The sequence below is a fragment of the Podarcis erhardii genome (assembly GCF_964252035.2).
Source record: "Podarcis erhardii genome assembly, chromosome: 5".
NCBI lineage: Eukaryota > Metazoa > Chordata > Lepidosauria > Squamata > Lacertidae > Podarcis > Podarcis erhardii.
The window spans coordinates 32,085,894-32,097,010 of NC_138509.1; positions in this window are offsets into that span (position 1 = coordinate 32,085,894).

Sequence of the window (11,117 nt, forward strand, 5' to 3'; positions counted from 1 at the left end):
GGGTCATGATTTTACATTACAAATACTATGGAGTTGGTGTAGCATGCTAGCATACTGCTGCTCCACATCTGAATTCATTAAAAAAAGGTAAACGAAGGGTATTAAATTGCAAACAGCTGAAATATCTAACAAGTTGACAACTAGTGAATCATTTCCATCTTCTCATGACTGATCAAGCTGCCCTTTTCTCTCTCCATTGTCAACTGTCCATAAATGTGTCACATGCAATGGCTATACGGAAAAGTCTCCTATCCTTTACACAAAGCCACATCTCAAAATTATTTCATAGAAAGTAGGTGATCATTTGAGGCAAAGCATTCTCAATCCAAGGTATAGTCCGACTAGAACTTTTCAGACTGCACAATACATCATTCTTTTAAGCATGCACACACTGAAATTTGTTAGCAATCTGCTTTCCACAATTTTTTATCGCAGAGCAGATTATATAGCAAACTTGTTATTAAGCAGGGGGAAAGTTTTGTGAAATTATCTATCCCATTAAAACTCTTTGATCTCGGGGTCCAGGTCAGTTCATATGGAGGGAGGTGGTCCTTGAGGTATTACGGTCCTGAGGTGTTTAAGGCTTTGTAGGTCAAAAACAGCACTTTCAATTGGGCCTGGAAACTAATTGCCAGTGCAGTCAGGCCAGAATGCAATATGCTCAAAGCATCTTGCTCCAGGGAGCGATCTGGCTGCCACATTCTGCATCGGCTGAAGTTTCTGAACTGTTTTCAGAGGCAGCCCTATGTATAATGTGTTGCAGCAGCAATCTAACCTGGAGGTTACCAGAGCACAGACAGCAGTAGTTAGGCTGTCCTTATCCAAATAGGGGCACAGTTTGGCCATAAAATAATTTTTTTACCCATGTTGGTTTTCTAAAAAGAAACCTGCAACATCTTCATTAACATTTTGACCCTTTTAAAAAAAGAAAAAAGAGGTGGTGGTGGTTCTTGACTTGTTTTCATTCTGAGAAACGGAGGGAAGGGGAAGATTATTGCGAAGTAATTTTGATCAATGCTTTCCATTTAACGTTTGGATCTTTGACCCATCCCAATCCTCGTGGTGGAGGTCACCATGTCAAGTGCATCGTCCTTTCTTAGAAGTGGGAGGATTGTGGAACGCCAAACATGCCGTAAAAATAGTTTACAAGCAGAGAGAATACAACAAAAGGCCTTGTGCAGTGATGTTCTCAGGGTTTCCAGGAGATGCCAGAGGAACATTTTGTACTGACTCAAGCCTTTTCTGCAGTTCTTCCCTCCCAAAGTGCTACAATCTGTACATGAACTCTAATTATGTACAAACAAATCTCCAGCCAACATCTCCAGATTCAGACAGCAGAAGGGAGGCTTCTTAAATAACTTGGAGCAAACGGCACAGCAAATATTACCGATCCGAGCCAAAAGGAAGCCGTACAGCAAGCCAGTACTTCTGACCTGGCTTGCTGTGCTGTTGTGTGTGCTTGCAGAGCTGAAACTAGCACATTTTCTGACATGTTCCCCATCATGTGGCTTCAGTCACGCATCTATGTCTTCTTGTGCTGGACTCCTGCATCCTGGAATGGGGCCACTTGCTCCATTGTCCGTGCTAAAGGAGCAGCACAACCTTCTGAACAGCTTTGTTTTGTTTCTCCTTGAAGGGCACCGGTAACCCATGAGCAGATCAACTGATGAAGTGATGGGGATAGCTTCACCTGCTGAATTTGTGCTTGCCGTGTGGTAGTTAACAGCAACATTAATGGAAGGGGGATAATAGACAAGATGCTTCCACCAATATTTCTGAATAGCAGTTGGTGGAAGCCACTGGAGTGGAGAGTACTCTTGTTTGCCGGTTTCCCCATAGGCTGGCCACTCTTGAGAACAGGATGCTGGCCTGGATGGGCCTGATCCAGCAGGCTTTTCTTATATAGGCAGCCTTGGCTCCTACAATAGGTCCTTGCATTATAAGGGACAGGGTGGGGACACCCTCCACATCACGAAATGGTTCGATCATGAAGCTGCAATAGAAGACCCCAATTTGATGTTCTATGTCTTTACCAACTGTCTATTGTGCAGGAATTGGAGAGATGAAACATGAAGGGTGCGATGAGAGGAAAGCCTTCAGCTGCTTAATTTCTGCATGTCACACATGTTCACAAACAGGGGCGCCGACTTATAAAAAATATTGGGGGGGGCGGGGGCCCATACCGACTTATAAAAAATATTGGGGGGGCCAAGACCTCCAAACCGCTGCTGCTGGGGGAACGAAAGGGGCGAGCCCCGGGCTGCCCCGACCTTAAGTGAACCTGTGAGGGCCTGCCCTTTGCGGCAGCCGATTGGCTGCCGCCGTGGGCGGTAAATATTAATGAGCTAGGGGGAATCCCCGCTTCTCGCGGGGCTGACGCCAGCCCCGCGAGATTGTTGATGGGTCGAGAGCCCGCAACCCCACCCCCTCTCTAGATCGGGAGTGGCTTTGTTTTAACTCATTACTGAATGTATTTTAAAAGGTAACTATCGTCAAACAAGGAAAATAAAAAATACCAACATAATTTTGTGATTTTACAAAGCATAATATAACTAATAATTTTCTTAAATTATTGGGGGGGGCTCTGCCCCCCCAAATGAATTTTTGAGGGGGCTCGGGCCCCCTCAGGCCCCATGGAGTCGGCGTCTATGTTCACAAATGCATACCAATGGGACTGGTGGGGGGCGGAGTTGGTTATTGTTGCCTATATAGGTTATCAATTAGTAAACAGACCTAAGGAAGATTACACCAGGTGATCGCATATTCCCTTTCAGCCCTAGGTGTCTCTGTTTCGTTTTTTAAAATTTCTCAGTACTCTGTGTCCTAGAACGATTCCTGGAGTTTGTTTAAGGAGTATTCAGACAATTCTCTTATTTTGAAAACGCATTTATAGGAGGCAGCATGGAACAAAGCACTTGTTAGAACATTTTTGTAATGACAGCAAACATCAGTCAGAGAGTGAAACGATTTCCTATGCCAGTGTCAACAGAGAGTTGCACTCCGCATATGGTTTATTCTCATCTGCTATTAAGCATCATCAGACTCTGCAACTGCCTGAGGATATGGGTAGCATCTCGTTGGGAATGGCCATCCCCAATGAATGCAGTGGTATCTTGGGTTAAGAACTTAATTTGTTCTGGAGGTCTGTTCTTAACCTGAAACTGTTCTTAACCTGAAGCACCACTTTAGCTAATGGGCCCTCCCGCTGCCGCTGCACCGCTACTGCGCGCTTTCTGTTCTCATCCTGAAGCAAAGTTCTTAACCCAAGGTACTATTTCTGGGTTAGTGGAGTCTGTAACCTGAAGCGTATATAACCTGAAGCGTATGTAACCCGAGATACCACTGTATAGGACAACAATGCAACTTGCAATCTGACATCCTCTGAGAAGATAAGGAGAAATAACTTGGCTTTGATCCATCTGTGAAGACATAGCTATCATTTCAAAGTCTGTTCGCAGGCTATCTGATCAGTCTGTGAGGATATATCATGTCAAAGTCCATTCCCAAGCTATCTGATCATCTTCTCTTGAATGCATTGTTGTTGACATCCATCTGTCTCTTAGTCCTTATAGTAGGCCGTGCCATTGGTCCACCTAGTCTGCTATTGTATGGTATATTCTGATTGCCAAAGGCTCTTTAAAATCTGCCTCTATCTGGAGGTGCCTGAGGTTGAACCTTGAGTGTTATGTAAGCACAGAACATGCCACTCGCTGGGCTGTGGAGATTTCCATTGCACTGCCCTGGAATAAGGAAATCGGATGTTTGCTTAACTTCATAACTGAAGCCCATAATGCTTTCTGAATCTTCAGCACAGTTGTTAATTTCCAGGAAGTGACATGCCCTGGACATTAAATATAACCTATCATTAACGCTCTCTGGTCCAAGCAGAAAATTTCCACCGGGGGTGTTGGGGAGAGAGAGAGAATTCCACACTCACTCTAATGTTTCTTTTTACTGTTTCTGCATCAACACAGTAAGAGAACTGAACACAGAAATGATACTGTCAGGGGTTCAGGAGCAGAGTCATAGGAAAATAACTGATCCTGTTGCTTCATGAGTTTCTCCGGCAGCTGGCATTGCTCATACTCTAAACACAAGGCCCTGATTTAGCTAAATCTATTGTGAAGTAACCTGAAGTCTTAACATCCATTAGGAAATCCAGGGGAATGTCTGTGCTGTGACACATTGTGATGTATGCATTGCCTTGCTTGTGGAATTTTTATGCCTTTAGCTGTTTATCCTTCCCTATTTTCTCCTTACTTGCCTTATTAGTAACTGATACTTGATATGCCAGAGTTGGTCCTCTTTTCGCCCCCTGATTTCTCCGAGGGAAGATGGACAGGTGTAAGTCTCACTGGCTGCATTTAAACATCAAACTGAACCAGCATTTAGCCTTCCCTGAATCTTGCGCTTCTGGATCAAGGATGATGCTGAGTCTCCTTGGGAGGAAGAGCGGGTTATAAAATTAATAATAAGTAAATACCAAACACTGGTTGGTTTAACAAATCAGCTTCAGCAACCATGGTTTGACTGGAGCTTGTTATAAATGCCGATCCTTGGTGTGGATGACACAGCGAGCCAAGATTCAGGGAAGGCAAAACTAAATGCTTCCATTTGCATACCCTCCAACATTTCTCCGATGAAAATAGGGACGTCCCTTTCCATAATGATAATTGTGCTATTTATACCCCCACACATCTTTTTGGGTTGCCTTAACACTGGGCAGCTTCCAACACATATATAAAACACAAGAAAACATTTAAAAAATTTAAAAAACCACTTCCTTATACAGTGATACCTTGGGTTACATACACTTCAGGTTACATACGCTTCAGCTTACAGACTCTGCTAACCCAGAAATAGTGCTTCAGGTTAAGAACTTTGCTTCAGGATGAGAACAGAAATCGTGCTCAAGCGGTGCGGCGGCAGCAGGAGGCCCCAATAGCTAAAGTGCTTCAGGTTAAGAACAGTTTCAGGTAAGAACGGACCTCCAGAACGAATTAAGTACTTAACCCGAGGTATCACTGTACAGGATTGCCTTCAGTCTGCTGTGGAGTTGGCTAACTCCATACCCTCCAGCGTTTCTCAAATGAATCTAGGGACATCCTAAGGAAAAGCGGGACATTCTGGGATCAAAACAGAAACCAGGATGGCTTCTCAAAATCAGGAACATCCCTGGAAAATAGGGATACTTGAAGGGTCTGCATTTTGATGTGCAGGAGAGGGGAGGTGGACCACATGTGGATAGCGTGTTTGGACTTATTCTAGCGCATGCATGCCACACTGATTAAACCAAAAATAGGGAATTGACGAGAACCTGCTCGTCATGCGACCCTCCTTTTCAGCTTCAATTTCTCCTCTTCAATTGCTGTGATGGCTACAGAGAGACTTTTCTTCCTCCCAACCTCTCTCTCTGTGTGTGTGTGTGTGTGTGTGTGTGTGTGTGTGTATACACACAAACACAAATACAGTACTAGGGTCTACCTACTCTTGCCAATTGCCCTTCCCCCACATCTGACCACCCCCTTTTACACCTCACCCATCCCCTCATTTATCCCCCCCCCCACAGCTTGCCCCAAGCCCCACTACCTTCCCCTTGCACCCTCTCCTTTAAAGGACAGGCAGGCATTTCAAAGAACAGTTTGTTAAACCGCTGTGTGAAGCACCTCCATTAAACCTCAGTGCAGCTATGTTTAATGGAGGGGGGAGGCACCTGACACAATAGCTTTCTAAATTGTCCCCTTCCATTAAACAGCGGCTCTGGGATGCCTGCCACCTGCACTGCTTCCCCACTCACCTGGCTGCCATTTGTGACATTGCAGTTGGAATGGCCGACTATCAGCAGCCAAGCCAACCACAGCGTGATGACAGCCTTACATTTTTATGTCTATAGAAAGATAAGATAGATAAGGTGCTTATCTGTCTTAGCAGGCACTTTATATTGTTGATTATGTAATACATGTACATCTTGAAATAAACCACACAGAAAAAAGAACACGTGTTTTTTAAGTGCTTGTCTCGCCCACTCTTTATATTTTTAAATATGCACCTTAAAAAAACCCAACCTCTTAGGTATACAAACAGACAAAAAAAAAAAAACCCTGCTTATCTGGTGCTGAACAGTAGCTCTAAAATCTGCCAAAAGCAGGTCTGAAAGGGAAACAGCCTCAGCAGCTTTGTGGGTTTCCTTTCAGCTGCTCTCTTAAGTTGTGAAAAAGGTTCTTAAGGAGTTCTTAGCCTCCCACATAAGCCACCAGTGGGAGGGTTTTGATTGCCTTGGAACAAGAGCAAAACCAGAGGCCCCTTGTTTGTTGCTGCTACTTTGGAACTGGTTGTACTAGAAGCAAAGGAAGTGAAAGAGCAGCTCCCTGAAATGGGCTCTTAAGTAACAGGGTCTTAAGGTTGTCACTTGCCACTGGTCACCACAGCACAGGAAACTTCCACGGTTTTAGAGCATCTGGGCAGACTGGCTGAGATTCTGCAGAGAGAGAGACTGAGCCAACCAGCTTGATGGACTTCATACCAGAATAAATGAAAAACACGCATTGGCGTGTATTGGGGCGGGGGCAGAGTTGGCCCAAAACGCATCACTTTGTACTTGCTTACATTGAACTGCATTTCTCATTTTATTGTCCATTCATCCCATTTGGAAATTCTTTTGGGGCTTGTTTTTTCCTTTTTTTCCTACCTTGGTGTTTGTCAGCAAACCTGGCCATTTCAGTGCTCCCCTCTAACTCCAGATCACTTGTGGGCAAGTAAAAAACCAATACAGTAGTCCCAATGAGCAGTGTGGATGAGCAGGAGTTTGAGCCTACCTGCTCACTATCCCACCGATCTTCTGGCAAATAGCCCCATGACAGAAAACCTAATAACAAAATCCTGCAACAGCCTATTTTAGTACCTGGTAAACTAGTAAGTCTATGTACACAATTAGCAACTTAAAATGCTGCAAGATCGTTCCCCCCCCCATTACGTTTCAAGTCGCATTTTAACGTTGCTGTACAAACCAGAGGGGGGTGGGATAGGAATGTATTCCCTCATTACCTGATTTCTTTCCCCATGCCTGCAACCCCCTCCAACTTCTGTTCAAAGATGATGTCATCTATGCACATGCTGTCATCTGGGCATGTGCAAAAGAGGCTGTCAGAACTGTCCACACTTCAGCTTAACTGGCTTGCGTTTTCATATTGGATGGAAGCTGGTTTGAGGGTATATTAGGAGTATCTCTTGAGAGCCTACTTTGCACTTCAGTTACAACAGGATGCAGATGGATTGTGGCTAACATCACATGTGCCCGGCTTCAAAAACCAGCGATGAGAGTCTGATGGATCCAGAGTAGACGCTATTGTGTACGTACTGTAGCATTCAGCTCTTAAACTCTTGTTATGCCAAGGTGAGGATCGCTAATCTGGTTTTCTTGTTCTTCATAGGTGATCACAGCACCGAAAGTAAAATATTACAGCCACGCTGTGGGAGGTGTCATTGAAACATTTCCAAATTGCAATGCATCCTCTGTGCCCGTCCTGAAGCACAGAGGAGGCGTTCTTCAAAGTATACTTCCACTGCTCTGCTGAAAAGACAAGGCACTTTTCAGTTTTAAAAGCAAGTTGCCTTTGCAGCAACCTTTCCTCCCTCTTATGGCTTTTCAGGATCCTCTTTATTATTTTCACTTGGGGTCCCCAACCAGGATCAGAATCACGGATCCACTCTGAAGCAAGAGGAGACAGCCAATCCCTGTCCAACCTAATCGGAGCACAATCCTGTGCAAAATGCGCCCCACAGAGCCAGAGGCAGCCCATCGCTCATGCGGTCTGCCAGAGGCTGCACGGCCCCTTTGTTTGTACAGTTCCAGGCAGGAGATTTATCAAGCCCCCTCCTGGTGTGCCGGCCTTGCAGAGTCGTGGGCTGTGTTGGGTGTGATGGATTGCAGGTTGTACAGGCCTGATCTAATCTGATGGCATCTCTCATCCCGGCTTTGCAAGTGCACAGAGGGAGCTGACAGGGCAAAGCAGCTCTTTCCCAACCCGGTGACCTCAAGATGTGCCGGACCACAATTCCCAGCCCAGCCCTGCCGGTTGGGAAAGGCGGCTGCTGCAGAGGATGTTTAGAGCTCCTTCCCCGTCTCTAATCTCCTCCATTTCCCAGTTTGTCCTCCGTTCTCTGGGAGGCGATACATGATCCAGCACCCTCACGCTCCAGCAATGTGGCCGCCCAGACGATGAGATGGCACGCATAAGTGCAGCTACGCACCACCAACAACAAAAAAGGCCCCCAATTTAGACAACACCGGGAATAGCGTAGAAACGACTCCGGCAGAGAAATGCCCTTTGCCCTTCGTGCTTGGCTGTCTGGATGCTGCTTTATGAAGCTAGCCGACCGGGTGCATGAAGAATTAGCATTCATGGAGAGCGGTTTGGCACCTAGGAGGGGAGGCGAGGGCGGGGGAATGGAGACCATCTCTGTCTAGACCAGCTACTTCTGGCAAGAAGCCCAGCTTTATATTTTCTCTCAATCCCTTGAGCTATTGAGGATTGCTCTGGATTCAGGAAGCAAAATCCAAACACGAGAAGAATCTCCCTGGGACCTCCTTATTTTGGCATGCACAGAAGGTACAGCCATCTCTATGCCCCCTAAAAACTGGTTGTGGCCCTTGGGTGCCCAAAGAAGTGATGAAACAATTTCTTCCTCCCATGTGGCCCTGCTATGCATGGACTCTGACCTAAGATACAGGCTCAGTTTGGAGCTTACTGGTCTTATGCACAGCATCCTCATTATAGATGGCAATGTGCATTACTTTGCATTCCTTCAAAGTGTGGCAGACCAGCCCTGCCGCATTGGGGAGCTCTCCAACTCATTCTGCTGAGTGGGGCCTCAGACGTCGGCTCCAGTGTCCTTTACTGATGGTGCCAGTCAGACAAGACATATTCTCCCAGGCATATGGGCATATTTAATTCTATTAATGCTGCAGGAACGCAATCTGGGCTTTAGGGTGTGTTTGTATAATGGTTTATTGTATTGATTTTGTTCATTATCATGCTTTTATTATGCTGTATTAGAATCGTTACACTATATATGGTTGTGGGGGTTGATTTGGACGATTTCTTTGGGTCACCTGCAGGGAGGTTTTGTATCTGTAAGGTTAGAGTCTGTAACAGAAGGAACTGCTCTTGTTAAGCATCCTCTTTACATGTCTAAAGAGTTGGTCAACTACAAGGGCGTTGCCATAGAAGCAACAAGCTTGTGAAGCCTTTGGAATGTACCATTTGTACAGGAGGCTAGTTTCTACACACACTCGCACATCCCTCTCTAGCATCCACCCAGACCAGCAAAAGACATAATCAGAGTTCAAGAACGTATTCCAGCCAGGCAAGAATATTTGAGGGTGCAAAGAAGGGAGGGACAGAGGGACGTGAAAGGCTAAAATCAGCCCCTGGGTCTGAGGTCCAACTCCCCCCACCCCCGGCCATAGGTGACATGTCTGCACTACCAAGCTCAGCTGCTGAGAGGATAGCTGAAGAAGCAGCCCAAGCCTAGCACCCCCAAGCCTGGCATTTAGGGGTTGTCTGCCCCTAAACCTAACCCTGGGAGCCATCTGCAACCCATGTGTATTTTCTCATCAGTGAACCCTACACAAATCTGGAGTCCCTGAGATGGTTGGATGACACCTTGTAGGCCTCCTTCTGGCGACTCCTGCAGCCAAGCTGGTGACAAACTTGCTCTGCTTTCCTTTGGACCACCTCAGCGAGGCCAAGAGGGGATATTGTCATCTGGGCAGCCCTGAACCTCCATACACACTGTCCAGGCTTGTTCCCCAGAGAGGTCACTTTGGTGCTGCTAACACAGCAAAAGCAATGCAGGGGAGGTAGCAGTTATGAGCTACCCGTCTCTGCAGCCACAGCAGGAGCTGTTAACATTCAGCAGTTTGACTTCACCCTGGGTGGTTCACTCCATTGTCTCTCAAGGCAGACAACAACAAACTCCCTTCCCTCTTGTCCCTCCTCCTATTGATCTGTAGTTCCTTGGGGCGGAGACTTGCCTTTTTATTCACATTACTCCCCAGTGCAACATGAATACTTAGGAGGAGGAGAACACTGTTGTCTCCTTGCCATCTGTTCCCCCCCCCCCCCAAAAAAAAACCCACCTCAGTGGCTCTTTCTGAAAAATATGAGAATGCTACATGGAGGCATAAAACAAGCTTGGCCCTCCTGTTGCTGTTGGACTTCGGCTCCCAGCCTCCCTGTCCGTTAGCAATGATGCCTGGGATTTATGGGTACCAGAGTTTAACAACATCTGGACTCTGGAGGGCCACAGGTTCCCTTCCCAGCACACAGGAAGAACTCGATAAACGCAGGCAGGAAGGCTTTTTCGGTCATCCTTTAAGTGCATCCTTTTAGCCCTCAGGGAGTTCCCAGGACTGTCCCATCTCCGTCACTTCTGAATAGCTGCTCCTGCTTCCTTCTTTTGCTGTGCAATTTCAGCAGACCCCCCCCCCCATCTCCTCCTTCAGATGAGCAAAAATCACTGAGCTCAGCACATGCCTGCCTTGGAGCTGGGTGGGAGGGTTGGGGGTTTTTTTTGGGGGGGGGAGGTGCCTCTTCTGCCTCGCAAGGCACGTCCCTGGCAGCCCAAGAATTTTTGTTTCTGTTTTTAACCATTTCCAGGGATGGTAGTACCACAGTGTGTGCTGCTTTGCTGTGGAGTTTGATCTCCTTCCAAATTGAATCCCGGCTACTGCAGACACATCAGAAAAAACAGACGGGGAGGCGGGAGAAATGAGCCAATTGCACAAGGGCAAAAATAGTGTCACTAGGTTCATTCTGACTGCCAGGATCGCTGCCATAATTCGCCTAGGCTTTTCTTCCACCATGTGATCTGCCTGGTTTTAATTCCAGTGGCTTTTGCTGCTTTCTGCTGGGTTAAGCATTTGCATTTGAGGACTCTGCTGAATTCATTTGTGCCGTTCTTATTTACATGCTTATCTTGGCAGCCATCAGTGGTTTTAGGATCGTGAAAGTTAAGACTGAAAAGAGCGGCATATAAATCTTTTAATCAATCTTTATTTACTCATTTAAAAGATTGATAACCCATCCTTCACTAATACTGATATCAGGGCAAAG